The sequence below is a fragment of the Phyllobates terribilis genome, unplaced genomic scaffold, assembly GCF_046119375.1.
Source record: "Phyllobates terribilis strain yellow unplaced genomic scaffold, ASM4611937v1 Scaffold_223__1_contigs__length_3252167, whole genome shotgun sequence".
NCBI lineage: Eukaryota > Metazoa > Chordata > Amphibia > Anura > Dendrobatidae > Phyllobates > Phyllobates terribilis.
The window spans coordinates 2,572,210-2,587,412 of record NW_027362983.1 but is presented as its reverse complement, the minus strand read 5'-3'; the positions used below and the strand labels follow the sequence as shown (position 1 = coordinate 2,587,412).

At 45.0% G+C, this 15,203-nt stretch overlaps 4 non-coding genes and 1 pseudogene across 4 annotated transcripts; all 5 read left to right on the top strand.

Annotated features, from left to right (window-relative positions):
* Positions 1-554: 554 nt before the first annotated feature.
* Positions 555-745, top strand: LOC141214515 (U2 spliceosomal RNA). Its single transcript, XR_012283720.1, has one exon. It is a non-coding gene; the product is annotated as a U2 spliceosomal RNA (small nuclear RNA).
* Positions 746-1,866: 1,121 nt separating this feature from the next.
* LOC141214514 (U2 spliceosomal RNA) lies at positions 1,867-2,057 on the top strand. Its single transcript, XR_012283719.1, has one exon. It is a non-coding gene; the product is annotated as a U2 spliceosomal RNA (small nuclear RNA).
* A 1,115-nt stretch (positions 2,058-3,172) lies between these two features.
* Positions 3,173-3,363, top strand: LOC141214513 (U2 spliceosomal RNA). Its single transcript, XR_012283718.1, has one exon. It is a non-coding gene; the product is annotated as a U2 spliceosomal RNA (small nuclear RNA).
* Positions 3,364-4,478: 1,115 nt separating this feature from the next.
* LOC141214512 (U2 spliceosomal RNA) lies at positions 4,479-4,669 on the top strand. The gene has a single exon (XR_012283717.1). It is a non-coding gene; the product is annotated as a U2 spliceosomal RNA (small nuclear RNA).
* Positions 4,670-10,772: 6,103 nt separating this feature from the next.
* LOC141214949 (U2 spliceosomal RNA) lies at positions 10,773-10,977 on the top strand (annotated as a pseudogene).
* The last annotated feature ends 4,226 nt before the right edge of the window (positions 10,978-15,203 follow it).

The window sequence follows — 15,203 nt, the reverse complement described above, 5'->3', positions numbered from 1 at the left end:
AAAAAGTTTGGTTGATTAGTCTGTGGCATTCTGTTAAACTGTTGCTTATGGCGGTCTCTGTGAGCTTCTCAGCGACATTCAGCCAGCCAGGTATCCTGCCTGCAGTAGATGGAATGTGGCAATGGAACGCTGGCTGCGCGTGTCATAATAGGCTCTGAGCCTTTATATACCTGTGCACAGCAGCAGCCACCTTCAGTCTGCTGCTGGACAGCCAGCAGCAGCAGCAGCAGGAGAGGTATGTAATCAGGAGCCCTCCTGCTAAGGGTAGACAGCTGCTCGTTCCACCCCACCCCCCGCCTTAATTGGTTCTCCTCCCTTCCAACGGTGTTGAGGCGGGTGGGAACAGCAGGGGGTGAAGGTGCTGTGTTTAAAGAGGTGGAGTTATGCAGATCTAAAACGCGTGGATTGCAGCAGCAGCAAGCCGAAAAGTGCAGGCATGTAAGGGATCTAGAGGTTGACAACATGTCTTCTTAACGGGAGTCCAGGAGCTCATCTCCACAAATGGACTTTTCAGGATCCTTGGGTGGCTCCGTAGTTTGAAACCAATTCTGGTTATCGCTTCTCGGCCTTTTGGCTAAGATCAAGTGTAGTATCTGTTCTTATCAGTTTAATATCTGATACGTCCCCTATCTGGGGACCATATATTAAATGGATTTTTAGAACAGGGAGATGGAAAAAGAGCTTGCTCTGTCCACTCCACGCATTGACCTGGTATTGCAGTATCTCCAGGACCGGTGCACCCCTTCTTTAATGCAGTTTCTAAAATCAGAAAGAATTGAATTCAATGTTTTTTGTTCATTTTGCTTGTTTGTCGGATTTTGGGATGGACTCTTTGGCTTTGCTTTTCTTCTCCTCATTGGATTTTTCATGTTCAAAGTTGCAGAAGCCAGATTACAAGCTCATTTTGGTTCAACTTCAGCAACTGTGCATTGCATTGCCATGTAATGTGATGCAATGCTATCTTTCTAGCTCTCCCTTTTTACTTCCTTTTGGATAAACAGACATATTAGGCAAGCATTTTGGAGCTTTCACCTAAATAACTACAGGTGGTGAGATAAGCTGCACAATATAATTGACCTTTCAGCATATTGTTGCACACACACCATCTATTTAGCAAATGCCCTTGTTATCAACAGCAGCCTTTTAAACTCACCTGAGCTAACAGGTATGTGTGCTGGTTACTCTGCTGCGCTTAAAATTTCTTTTTTGGTTTGCTACAATGCCTTTTCTGAAACGTTGTCTCCTTCTGCTGGAACACTGACTTCTTTCATTTAAAGCCTGCAGACTATAAAAGAGAACCCAACCCAAAAAGTTTGGTTGATTAGTCTGTGGCATTCTGTTAAACTGTTGCTTATGGCGGTCTCTGTGAGCTTCTCAGCGACATTCAGCCAGCCAGGTATCCTGCCTGCAGTAGATGGAATGTGGCAATGGAACGCTGGCTGCGCGTGTCATAATAGGCTCTGAGCCTTTATATACCTGTGCACAGCAGCAGCCACCTTCAGTCTGCTGCTGGACAGCCAGCAGCAGCAGCAGCAGCAGCAGGAGAGGTATGTAATCAGGAGCCCTCCTGCTAAGGGTAGACAGCTGCTCGTTCCACCCCACCCCCCGCCTTAATTGGTTCTCCTCCCTTCCAACGGTGTTGAGGCGGGTGGGAACAGCAGGGGGTGAAGGTGCTGTGTTTAAAGAGGTGGAGTTATGCAGATCTAAAACGCGTGGATTGCAGCAGCAGCAAGCCGAAAAGTGCAGGCATGTAAGGGATCTAGAGGTTGACAACATGTCTTCTTAACGGGAGTCCAGGAGCTCATCTCCACAAATGGACTTTTCAGGATCCTTGGGTGGCTCCGTAGTTTGAAACCAATTCTGGTTATCGCTTCTCGGCCTTTTGGCTAAGATCAAGTGTAGTATCTGTTCTTATCAGTTTAATATCTGATACGTCCCCTATCTGGGGACCATATATTAAATGGATTTTTAGAACAGGGAGATGGAAAAAGAGCTTGCTCTGTCCACTCCACGCATTGACCTGGTATTGCAGTATCTCCAGGACCGGTGCACCCCTTCTTTAATGCAGTTTCTAAAATCAGAAAGAATTGAATTCAATGTTTTTTGTTCATTTTGCTTGTTTGTCGGATTTTGGGATGGACTCTTTGGCTTTGCTTTTCTTCTCCTCATTGGATTTTTCATGTTCAAAGTTGCAGAAGCCAGATTACAAGCTCATTTTGGTTCAACTTCAGCAACTGTGCATTGCATTGCCATGTAATGTGATGCAATGCTATCTTTCTAGCTCTCCCTTTTTACTTCCTTTTGGATAAACAGACATATTAGGCAAGCATTTTGGAGCTTTCACCTAAATAACTACAGGTGGTGAGATAAGCTGCACAATATAATTGACCTTTCAGTATATTGTTGCACACACACCATCTATTTAGCAAATGCCCTTGTTATCAACAGCAGCCTTTTAAACTCACCTGAGCTAACAGGTATGTGCGCTGGTTACTCTGCTGCGCTTAAAATTTCTTTTTTGGTTTGCTACAATGCCTTTTCTGAAACGTTGTCTCCCTCTGCTGGAACACTGACTTCTTTCATTTAATGCCTGCAGACTATAAAAGAGAACCCAACCCAAAAAGTTTGGTTGATTAGTCTGTGGCATTCTGTTAAACTGTTGCTTATGGCGGTCTCTGTGAGCTTCTCAGCGACATTCAGCCAGCCAGGTATCCTGCCTGCAGTAGATGGAATGTGGCAATGGAACGCTGGCTGCGCGTGTCATAATAGGCTCTGAGCCTTTATATACCTGTGCACAGCAGCAGCCACCTTCAGTCTGCTGCTGGACAGCCAGCAGCAGCAGCAGCAGGAGAGGTATGTAATCAGGAGCCCTCCTGCTAAGGGTAGACAGCTGCTCGTTCCACCCCACCCCCCGCCTTAATTGGTTCTCCTCCCTTCCAACGGTGTTGAGGCGGGTGGGAACAGCAGGGGGTGAAGGTGCTGTGTTTAAAGAGGTGGAGTTATGCAGATCTAAAACGCGTGGATTGCAGCAGCAGCAAGCCGAAAAGTGCAGGCATGTAAGGGATCTAGAGGTTGACAACATGTCTTCTTAACGGGAGTCCAGGAGCTCATCTCCACAAATGGACTTTTCAGGATCCTTGGGTGGCTCCGTAGTTTGAAACCAATTCTGGTTATCGCTTCTCGGCCTTTTGGCTAAGATCAAGTGTAGTATCTGTTCTTATCAGTTTAATATCTGATACGTCCCCTATCTGGGGACCATATATTAAATGGATTTTTAGAACAGGGAGATGGAAAAAGAGCTTGCTCTGTCCACTCCACGCATTGACCTGGTATTGCAGTATCTCCAGGACCGGTGCACCCCTTCTTTAATGCAGTTTCTAAAATCAGAAAGAATTGAATTCAATGTTTTTTGTTCATTTTGCTTGTTTGTCGGATTTTGGGATGGACTCTTTGGCTTTGCTTTTCTTCTCCTCATTGGATTTTTCATGTTCAAAGTTGCAGAAGCCAGATTACAAGCTCATTTTGGTTCAACTTCAGCAACTGTGCATTGCATTGCCATGTAATGTGATGCAATGCTATCTTTCTAGCTCTCCCTTTTTACTTCCTTTTGGATAAACAGACATATTAGGCAAGCATTTTGGAGCTTTCACCTAAATAACTACAGGTGGTGAGATAAGCTGCACAATATAATTGACCTTTCAGTATATTGTTGCACACACACCATCTATTTAGCAAATGCCCTTGTTATCAACAGCAGCCTTTTAAACTCACCTGAGCTAACAGGTATGTGCGCTGGTTACTCTGCTGCGCTTAAAATTTCTTTTTTGGTTTGCTACAATGCCTTTTCTGAAACGTTGTCTCCCTCTGCTGGAACACTGACTTCTTTCATTTAATGCCTGCAGACTATAAAAGAGAACCCAACCCAAAAAGTTTGGTTGATTAGTCTGTGGCATTCTGTTAAACTGTTGCTTATGGCGGTCTCTGTGAGCTTCTCAGCGACATTCAGCCAGCCAGGTATCCTGCCTGCAGTAGATGGAATGTGGCAATGGAACGCTGGCTGCGCGTGTCATAATAGGCTCTGAGCCTTTATATACCTGTGCACAGCAGCAGCCACCTTCAGTCTGCTGCTGGACAGCCAGCAGCAGCAGCAGCAGGAGAGGTATGTAATCAGGAGCCCTCCTGCTAAGGGTAGACAGCTGCTCGTTCCACCCCACCCCCCGCCTTAATTGGTTCTCCTCCCTTCCAACGGTGTTGAGGCGGGTGGGAACAGCAGGGGGTGAAGGTGCTGTGTTTAAAGAGGTGGAGTTATGCAGATCTAAAACGCGTGGATTGCAGCAGCAGCAAGCCGAAAAGTGCAGGCATGTAAGGGATCTAGAGGTTGACAACATGTCTTCTTAACGGGAGTCCAGGAGCTCATCTCCACAAATGGACTTTTCAGGATCCTTGGGTGGCTCCGTAGTTTGAAACCAATTCTGGTTATCGCTTCTCGGCCTTTTGGCTAAGATCAAGTGTAGTATCTGTTCTTATCAGTTTAATATCTGATACGTCCCCTATCTGGGGACCATATATTAAATGGATTTTTAGAACAGGGAGATGGAAAAAGAGCTTGCTCTGTCCACTCCACGCATTGACCTGGTATTGCAGTATCTCCAGGACCGGTGCACCCCTTCTTTAATGCAGTTTCTAAAATCAGAAAGAATTGAATTCAATGTTTTTTGTTCATTTTGCTTGTTTGTCGGATTTTGGGATGGACTCTTTGGCTTTGCTTTTCTTCTCCTCATTGGATTTTTCATGTTCAAAGTTGCAGAAGCCAGATTACAAGCTCATTTTGGTTCAACTTCAGCAACTGTGCATTGCATTGCCATGTAATGTGATGCAATGCTATCTTTCTAGCTCTCCCTTTTTACTTCCTTTTGGATAAACAGACATATTAGGCAAGCATTTTGGAGCTTTCACCTAAATAACTACAGGTGGTGAGATAAGCTGCACAATATAATTGACCTTTCAGTATATTGTTGCACACACACCATCTATTTAGCAAATGCCCTTGTTATCAACAGCAGCCTTTTAAACTCACCTGAGCTAACAGGTATGTGCGCTGGTTACTCTGCTGCGCTTAAAATTTCTTTTTTGGTTTGCTACAATGCCTTTTCTGAAACGTTGTCTCCTTCTGCTGGAACACTGACTTCTTTCATTTAATGCCTGCAGACTATAAAAGAGAACCCAACCCAAAAAGTTTGGTTGATTAGTCTGTGGCATTCTGTTAAACTGTTGCTTATGGCGGTCTCTGTGAGCTTCTCAGCGACATTCAGCCAGCCAGGTATCCTGCCTGCAGTAGATGGAATGTGGCAATGGAACGCTGGCTGCGCGTGTCATAATAGGCTCTGAGCCTTTATATACCTGTGCACAGCAGCAGCCACCTTCAGTCTGCTGCTGGACAGCCAGCAGCAGCAGCAGGAGAGGTATGTAATCAGGAGCCCTCCTGCTAAGGGTAGACAGCTGCTCGTTCCACCCCACCCCCCGCCTTAATTGGTTCTCCTCCCTTCCAACGGTGTTGAGGCGGGTGGGAACAGCAGGGGGTGAAGGTGCTGTGTTTAAAGAGGTGGAGTTATGCAGATCTAAAACGCGTGGATTGCAGCAGCAGCAAGCCGAAAAGTGCAGGCATGTAAGGGATCTAGAGGTTGACAACATGTCTTCTTAACGGGAGTCCAGGAGCTCATCTCCACAAATGGACTTTTCAGGATCCTTGGGTGGCTCCGTAGTTTGAAACCAATTCTGGTTATCGCTTCTCGGCCTTTTGGCTCAGACCTAGTGTTTGGACAAGAGGTTCCTTGTGTACTAGCCCTCGGCCTTCCAGCATCGCCACTTCGGTGGCTTAAGCTGGATGCTGCTATAGGGGGAGAGTGAGGAGGAAACGAGAAGGCGATTCCTGAAGCGACCATGGGTGTCAAGCTTCGCTTTGCTGGGACCGGGGATCCCCGGGTCAAGAATGCTTTCCGTATCGAGGTCTCTGAGGAGAAGAAGGACCATTTCTCGTTGTCATACCTGGTCAACGCCATTTTCTATGAAATCCTGAAGATCCAGAAGTCGGAGATCATCTGTTTGCAGGAGTTCAGAAGGGAGCATAGGTACGTCTTGGTGCTTTCTTCTATGGCGGCTTGCCAAAACCTTTTCAAAACTCTTCAAGTCCTTTCAGAGCACCCTCAGCTGGATGGACTTATCTTCACTGTACTCTACTCTAAGGGGGATATCCCGGTGGTAGTATTCATGCACAACCCCTTTATCTCCCGGGATGATATCACTGCATTCCTGAGAAGACACTGCATTTTTGTGCAATTCTCCCATAAAATCTTAAATGGAGAAGGGCTGTGGACTGGGAAGTATAAATACTTTGTGAGGTTTGGGATAGACCCTCATGGTCCTGGAGGTATTCACTATCCTCCCCTGAACTTTACAATTGGAAGAGACTCTGGATATCTGTTTTTTCCCGAGGCGCCATTGTTCTGCAGGAGATGCAACATGTTCGGGCATATCCAGGATTTCTGCAAACAATTGCCAAACTGTAGAAAGTGCAACAAGTACGGTCATCTGGCGAAGGATTGTTCCAACCCGGTGGTATGTGATGCCTGCGGGGAGGAAGGACATGTGATTCGGGATTGTAAGGCTAAAGTCAAGCCTAGGTCCTTCTCCGAAGTGACCAAAGGTAAGCCTACTGTCCCTGCTGTTACCCCACAGGTGACTACTGCAGATATCAATGAGGAGACGGAGCCCCCTGAGGTTGAAGATCTGGTGGGTGAGGCCCAGACCCTGTTGGACCCTCCAGCCCCTGCTGGGCCAAGTATGGAGATCTCCGAGTTGGATGTGGACCTCCCTCATCAGTCCGAAATATGTGGTGAGGGTGACATGGATGTGTCTCTTGCTCGAACCCCTGCATTGTCCTGGGGTGCTACAGACGAAGAGGTGGCCAGGGATGGTGGCCAAGGAGACTTTACTTCTGGGAGGTCTTTTGTTGATGATGATACTCCTGAACTGGCCAATAAAAAACCCAGACGAGAGTACTCACCTGCCAGCGGAGGGTGCGACAGTCCTGCAAGTGACCGCTTTTACCCGCAGGATGTCTTCTCCCCTGATGCTCCTTACCTTGGCATCCCTGAGAGCATCAACACCTTTGGGGTGCTTTCCCAGTCTGATGATAATGGATGAGTATGGTGTGATCAACATTGAGTCATGTATTTCTTTTCATTAATTAATGTCTTGCCAATCTGGTTGGGATGTAGTGTCCCTAAATGTAAGGCAGATCAGATCTAAAATCAGAAGAACAACTGTTCTGGACTACCTGAAACATTTAGGTGCTGATGTTTTTTGCCTTCAGGAGTGTGGGATTCAGGATGCTCCTTGTGACAAAGACTGGCCTTACGGACAGCATATCTGGTCAGGGTCTAATCATAATAAAAATGATGGGGTGGGGATATTAGTTGGGAATAAAGAAATCTCTATTGATAGTTATATTGTGGTGGAGGTGGGCCGATGTTTAATTGCATTTTTGAGTTATAGAGGGTGGCGGGTCAGAATTATTAATTTATATTGCCCTACAGGGAAGGAAGAGCGGCTTGCTCTTCTTGAAAAATTAAGTTTTTTTCTTCCAGGGAAATCTCCCACTATTTTTGTTGGGGACGTTAATTGTGTCACAGAAGGAAAGTGTGACATAACAGGAAAGAAATTGTCCCATTTAATTTGTGATTTTTCCTTTTTAGATGCAGCAGTTGTTGTTCTTGGCATGCCACCACCGCCGACATACCATGCTGACCGTGGTGAGATTCATTCCAGAATTGATTTAATGTTATTTTCTAAAAATATGGTATGTTTGGATTTTTCTCAACAAAAGGTACCTTTTTCGGACCATGAATGTTTGAGAGGCGTGTTTTGTGCGAATGGTGACCAAGTGTATGGCGGTGGGGTATGGAAGTTGAATGCAAGGCTGTTAGAGGATGATGAGGTGATGAATGAGTTTAATGTAAAGTATGAAAGATGGAGAATGCGTAAGAAGGATTTTGTCTGTGTTCTTGACTGGTGGGACTGGGTGAAAGTGCAATTTAAAACTTTCTTCAAAAAGTGGGGCTATAGAAAAGCTGCCAGATATAGGAATAGGTTTAATGACCTTAATAGACGGATTGACTGGTTGAGAAAGTGTGTTGCAAGTGGTTTGGAGATGTCTGATCAACTTACTGAGGCTAAGAATGAATTGAAGCGTGTGTTGGATGAGAAAGGAAAGGAAATTATATATCGTACTAAAATTGAGCACCTGGAGAAAAATGAGAAGTGTACGAGGTTCTTTTTTAAAAAAATGAATGGTAGGAAGACTGATATGAATGAAGTTGTGAATGAAAGTGGAACCAACTGTATGGGTGAGGATGTGCTGAAAGAAGTGAATAGGTTTTATAGCAAGTTGTATGATGAGAAATGGATTGACTCTGGGCTTGTGTCATATGTTCTGAATGGTGTGGAGAAAAAACTTGATTCTGAGGAGCGTGATCTGTTGTGTGAGGATGTAGTTCTGGATGAAGTGAAGAATGTGGTGTGGAGTGCTAAAAAGAGTAAGACTCCTGGGAAAGATGGTATACCTGTAGAGTTGTATGTGAAAGCATGGGAAGTTTTGGGAACAGATTTGACTGAGGTATGTAAGTATATGTGGGTGAATGGTAGGTTGTGTGAATCAATGAAAGAAGGAGTGGTTGTGCTTGTGTATAAAAAGGGTGAGAGGAAACGTTTGGAAAACTGGAGACCAATAACACTGCTGAATTCGGATTATAAGGTCTACAGTAAGTTACTGGCAAATCGTATGCGTGAAGTGATTGGTAGTGTTGTGGAGGAGGACCAAGTATGTGCAGTGCCTGGAAGAAGTATGAGTGATAACTTGTTATTGTTGAGAGATATGATTGGGGATTGCAAGGATAGAAAGCAGAAATGTATGACTTTAGCTATTGATTTTGAGAAGGCGTTTGACAGGGTTTCGCATGTGTTTTTGTTTAAAGTACTGGAAAGAATGGGGTTTCCTAGAGAATTTGTGAATTGTGTAAAATCATTGTATGATTGTGTGTCAAGTGAATTCTTGGTTAATGGGTGGCTGTGTGACAAAGTGAAGATTAGGTCAGGAGTAAGGCAGGGGTGTCCTATGTCCCCCGTCTTATTTGTATGTGTAATAGAACCATTGTTATGTTTGATTAGACGGGATAAAATGATGAGAGGTTTGTTGGTGCCTGGTAGTGGTGGTAAGCATGTGAAAGTGTTAGGTTATATGGATGATGTTGTGGTTGTGAGTGAAAGTATGGCTTCTTTGAGTAGAATTAAATTGCTTTTGGATTTTTTTGTTGGTGCGTCTGGTTTTAGGGTAAATTGGAATAAATGTAGTTTTAAATGTTTTGGAGATAGTAGTATTCGTATGGATGGTGTAAAGTGTGAAGAGGGTGCAATCAAGATTTTGGGCGTATTATTTAATGATGACTTAAAAGGGAATGAAAGTTGGGAAGAGTGTGGTATGCGGGTTGAACGTAAATTGAATTTCTGGCGAATGAGAGAATTGACTCTGCGTGGTAAGGTGTTAATTATCAAAGCAGTGATTCTCCCTATCCTGCTTTATGTGGCGACTGTTTTTCCTTCTCCTTACAGGAAAATTAAGAGAATAGAGAAGTTGGTATTCACATTCCTGTGGTGTAGTAAGATGGAGAAGTTGAAGCGGGAGAGCCTTTTTAAGGCTTGTCAGCATGGTGGGCTGGCCTTTCCCAATATTGAAGTTTTTTTAGGCCTTAATTATATTAAGACTGTGGTTATTTTGCTGGGTAAAGGCAATAAAGGTGCTTTTATGGCTAATTATTCTGCTGGATGGATGTTGTATGGGTTATGCTGGAGGAAGAGAGATGCGAGTGTGCCTGTGGCCTTTAAGTGTCCTGTTTGGTATGAGGTGATTGAGAAATTTGTGAGAAAGCATGATTTGTTGAGTGTGGGAATGAATGATTTTAGAATGACCAAGAATGTGGTGAAAAGAATGAGTGCAAATGAGGTAGAGTGTAATATTGTTGGGCTGAGAGGGAATGAGGTTTCAGATGCATGGAAGAAGTTAGATACGTATGGGATGTCAAACAAACAGAAGGATGTGGTGTGGATGACTTTACATAATATTTTACCTGTGAGAGAAGTGCAGAAGAAAAGAGAGTTGATAAGAACAGATGTGTGTCCGAGAGTGGGATGTGGTGGTTGTGAGACTGTCAGGCATGTTATGTGGGATTGTGAGTACGCGTACAGTGTGTGGAAGTGTGTAGGTGGATTGTGTAAGGGTTTAGCAGGCGTGAATTTTGTGGATTGGCGTGTGGCGATGTTTGGAATTGGTGCGTGTAGTCGGTCTAAAGATAGAATTTTATGGTTGATAATGGCTTGTGTGATGGAGAGTTTGTGGGATGCAAGGAACCTTGGACTTTTCAAAAGGAAATCTTTATCAGTGAATGAATGTGTTAGACTTATTCTTTCAAGACTATACCTGATATATAAGTTGGACAGCAGAGGCGGTGGTGGCACAGATGCCGAAGGGATTTGGAAATTTAAAAAGTGGCATTACCATATCAAATACCAGTGATTTTTTTCTTTGTGATTCCTTGAAGTTTCTGCATTTGTGTTATGTAAAGGATGTTCCCTTGTGATTATATCTCGTCTTATACTACTGCTAAATAAATAGAACCATGATGATGAGAAGTTTTAAGTAGCAAATTTTGGAGAAATTCATACTGTTTGCTAAAAAACTAAACTGAATGGTATAAAAAAAAAAAAAAAAAATCTGTTCTTATCAGTTTAATATCTGATACGTCCCCTATCTGGGGACCATATATTAAATGGATTTTTAGAACAGGGAGATGGAAAAAGAGCTTGCTCTGTCCACTCCACGCATTGACCTGGTATTGCAGTATCTCCAGGACCGGTGCACCCCTTCTTTAATGCAGTTTCTAAAATCAGAAAGAATTGAATTCAATGTTTTTTGTTCATTTTGCTTGTTTGTCGGATTTTGGGATGGACTCTTTGGCTTTGCTTTTCTTCTCCTCATTGGATTTTTCATGTTCAAAGTTGCAGAAGCCAGATTACAAGCTCATTTTGGTTCAACTTCAGCAACTGTGCATTGCATTGCCATGTAATGTGATGCAATGCTATCTTTCTAGCTCTCCCTTTTTACTTCCTTTTGGATAAACAGACATATTAGGCAAGCATTTTGGAGCTTTCACCTAAATAACTACAGGTGGTGAGATAAGCTGCACAATATAATTGACCTTTCAGTATATTGTTGCACACACACCATCTATTTAGCAAATGCCCTTGTTATCAACAGCAGCCTTTTAAACTCACCTGAGCTAACAGGTATGTGCGCTGGTTACTCTGCTGCGCTTAAAATTTCTTTTTTGGTTTGCTACAATGCCTTTTCTGAAACGTTGTCTCCTTCTGCTGGAACACTGACTTCTTTCATTTAATGCCTGCAGACTATAAAAGAGAACCCAACCCAAAAAGTTTGGTTGATTAGTCTGTGGCATTCTGTTAAACTGTTGCTTATGGCGGTCTCTGTGAGCTTCTCAGCGACATTCAGCCAGCCAGGTATCCTGCCTGCAGTAGATGGAATGTGGCAATGGAACGCTGGCTGCGCGTGTCATAATAGGCTCTGAGCCTTTATATACCTGTGCACAGCAGCAGCCACCTTCAGTCTGCTGCTGGACAGCCAGCAGCAGCAGCAGCAGGAGAGGTATGTAATCAGGAGCCCTCCTGCTAAGGGTAGACAGCTGCTCGTTCCACCCCACCCCCCGCCTTAATTGGTTCTCCTCCCTTCCAACGGTGTTGAGGCGGGTGGGAACAGCAGGGGGTGAAGGTGCTGTGTTTAAAGAGGTGGAGTTATGCAGATCTAAAACGCGTGGATTGCAGCAGCAGCAAGCCGAAAAGTGCAGGCATGTAAGGGATCTAGAGGTTGACAACATGTCTTCTTAACGGGAGTCCAGGAGCTCATCTCCACAAATGGACTTTTCAGGATCCTTGGGTGGCTCCGTAGTTTGAAACCAATTCTGGTTATCGCTTCTCGGCCTTTTGGCACGATCTATCAGGTTTACCTGTGTGGTCTTGCCTGTGAGGTGCTCTTGGTACCCTTTCTCTCGGCCTGGGGGGATCGTTCCTTTTCGGAGGGACTTAACCCCCCTGCTGCTATTGGGAGGAAGGATTAGTCCGGGAGCAACGGGAAGGGATCCCATGAAGGCTTGCGCCTTTCAGAGAGAAGAGTCGGTACGTTCCTGAGTGAAGGATGCCGGCAACGCTCACATATTCATCGGGTGATGCCCGGATGCGGAACACCGTGAGGATTGAAGTTGGAGCAGGATCGAGGACGGAGAAGAATTTGGATTACATCTGCCATAGGATTCTGCTTGGAGTTCTGGAGTTTCGGCGGGAAGACATATTCTGCTTCCAGGACAATGAGTACAAGGGGACTTACACCATCACCTTCAAGAGCCAGGGATGCTGTCACCATCTCGTACAAAAGGTAAATGAGAAAAACTACTTGGATGAATTGGATGGACTAACCTTTTGTCTCTTGTATGCCTATGACGAGATCCCTATCGTGGTGCATTTCCCGAACCCCTTTGTGGAAGCTGCAGACATCTCGACCTACCTTTTCCGTTATTGTGACGATCTGAGATACCTGGGCACTGTGAAGAACGCTGTAGGCTTCTGGTGCGGCAAGAGGAGGTACATGGCCCGTCTAAAGAGGGACCCAAGCGGAGTGGGAGGAATGCTACACCCTCCCTCAACATTTGTGATCGGTAAGAGCAGAGGCTACTTATTTTACCCTGGAATGCCGGTATGTTGCAGGAACTGTGGACAAATGGGTCATACCCAAACGTCCTGCACGGGCAGGAAAGTAGACCGCTGCAATAATTGCAGCTGTTACGGACATTTAATGAAGGACTGTCCCGCTGGGAGGAAATGCAATCTTTGTGGTGAGGCGGGGCACATGTTCCGAGGATGCCCCAACAGGACCAGGACCAGGACCTACGCAGAAGCTGCATCTTCTGCAGCTGAGCCGATGCGCCCGCCGGTCTTCACTGGCGGGCCGGCGTCGGAGGGCGGTTCGAAGGGCGAGAAGGCTGGGATGGAGCAGGGAGCCGGAGGCCCCTCTGGGGCGGCCCCTGCATCGAAGTCCCTTAACGATGGGCGTTCCTCGCATGGACCGGAGCGGAGGTGTCCTCCTTCTGGGAGGGTACCCTCCGTGTCGATGGTTCCCGATACCGATCCTGTTGGGCTGGAGGGTGGTGCCCCTGTGCGGTTGGCTACAGGGGACCACGCAGCGATGGCCTCAGGATCTTCCAGGGCGATTAGCCAGCCAGATGAGGGGGCTTTGCTTCTAGGTGGCGAACATCAGGGAATCGGTGTTGGTGATCTTATCCTGATGGACCAGTCTCTCCCCCTGGAGGAGGTGGAGGAAGAGGAGGACTGCACCAGTGACCTAGTGGAGTCTGCCCCGAAAAAGAGACGGAATGTCGAAGCCCCAGCGTCTCCTGGAATGTGGCTGGGAACCGTGACCTACGAGGGGGCAACCGCCGGCTCACAGAATATCGAGTCGTTTGGGTCCTCTAGCCCGGATGTCCTGGAGCAATTTGACATACAGGGCTTTGAGTCAGGTGTCCTCATGGAAGATCCACCACCCTGACCTATGAATGCCGACATTAAGACTTGTCTCACTGAATGTGAGGTCATTAAAGAGCCCAGTTCGTAGGGCTGCTCTATTTAAGTACTTAGAAACCACTGACTTTGACATATGTTTATTACAGGAATGCGGGATACAACATGCACTAAATTATAATGACATCAAGACAGATTGGAGACTGGGGCCCTCCATCTGGTCTGGCTCCAATGACAACAAGTCAGCGGGGGTGGGCTTCCTCTGTCGTGGGAGAAATATTACTGTAAATGCTGTCACAGAAATAGTACCAGGCAGAGTGGTTTTAGTGCATTTTAAATTTAATGGTTTTACCCTACGTGTAATGAATATTTATGCTCCCCCTGATAAGCAAGAGAGAATTAATTTATTTGGGATATTGCCATTGTACTGTACTGGGTCATCTCCCCTGATCGTAGGGGGTGATTTTAATTGTCTTTGTGCTAGTGAACAACGAGCGGGGGGTGACCCTTTACGCAAATTGGATAAGTCATGTCATCTATTGAAAGATTTTATAACTGATTTTAAATTATGCGATGCGTGGAGGTCACTCCTGCCGACGGACCCTGGTTATACGTGGTCCGGAAGAGGGGTGTCCTCCAGGATCGATTTTATTTTCCTATCAGATGATTTTAACCCTGTAAAATGTGTTTTAACATCAAATATATTTTCTGACCATAAGGGCTTGGAGGTGCACCTAGAATACCGGGATGAACAGAGGGTCAACAGGGGCCTCTGGCGTCTAAGTACTTACCTGCTGGAGGACCCTCTGATTCGACAAGACTTTGGTAAAGCCTATCAAGCCTGGCGGCGACAAAAACCTTCTGATGCCCCTATGGTAACCTGGTGGGAAAATTTGAAAAAAAAAGTCAGAATGTTTTTTATAAAAGCAGGGAGACGTAAAGCTAGAGAGAAAAAAAGATGTTTTAGTGATCTTAATACCAAACTACAAACACTTTTTAAATTCAAAGAGCTAGGGGTGGAGGTGGGAGATGATATTGCTAGCCTAAAAACTGAAATCCAGAACTGCATAGACACAAAGGGGAAAGAGATTATTTTTAACTCTAGAGTGCAGCACTTGGAGGAGGGGGAGAAGTGCTCTCGCTTCTTCTTCAAAAAAGTCATGGATAAAAGAGAAGTGATCACAAATCTAGAGGGTGAAACATCTATGCAGGGAATGTTGAATGCTACTTTTAACTTTTATAAGCATCTTTTTAGTAAAAAGTGTATAGATGAGTCCTTTTTATCTGATGCTCTTAATGATCTCGATTTTAAGTTAAATTTTACAGACCAGGAGTTTTTAGAACGCGATATTGTTTTAGAGGAATTATTTTATGTTTTTAAAAGTTTCTCTAAGGGTAAAGCACCTGGGTGTGACGGACTACCTGTAGAGTTTTATCTTACTTTTTGGGACATTTTAAAAGAGGACCTTTTTATGCTTTTTAAAGAAGTTTTTATTTGTGAACAGTTG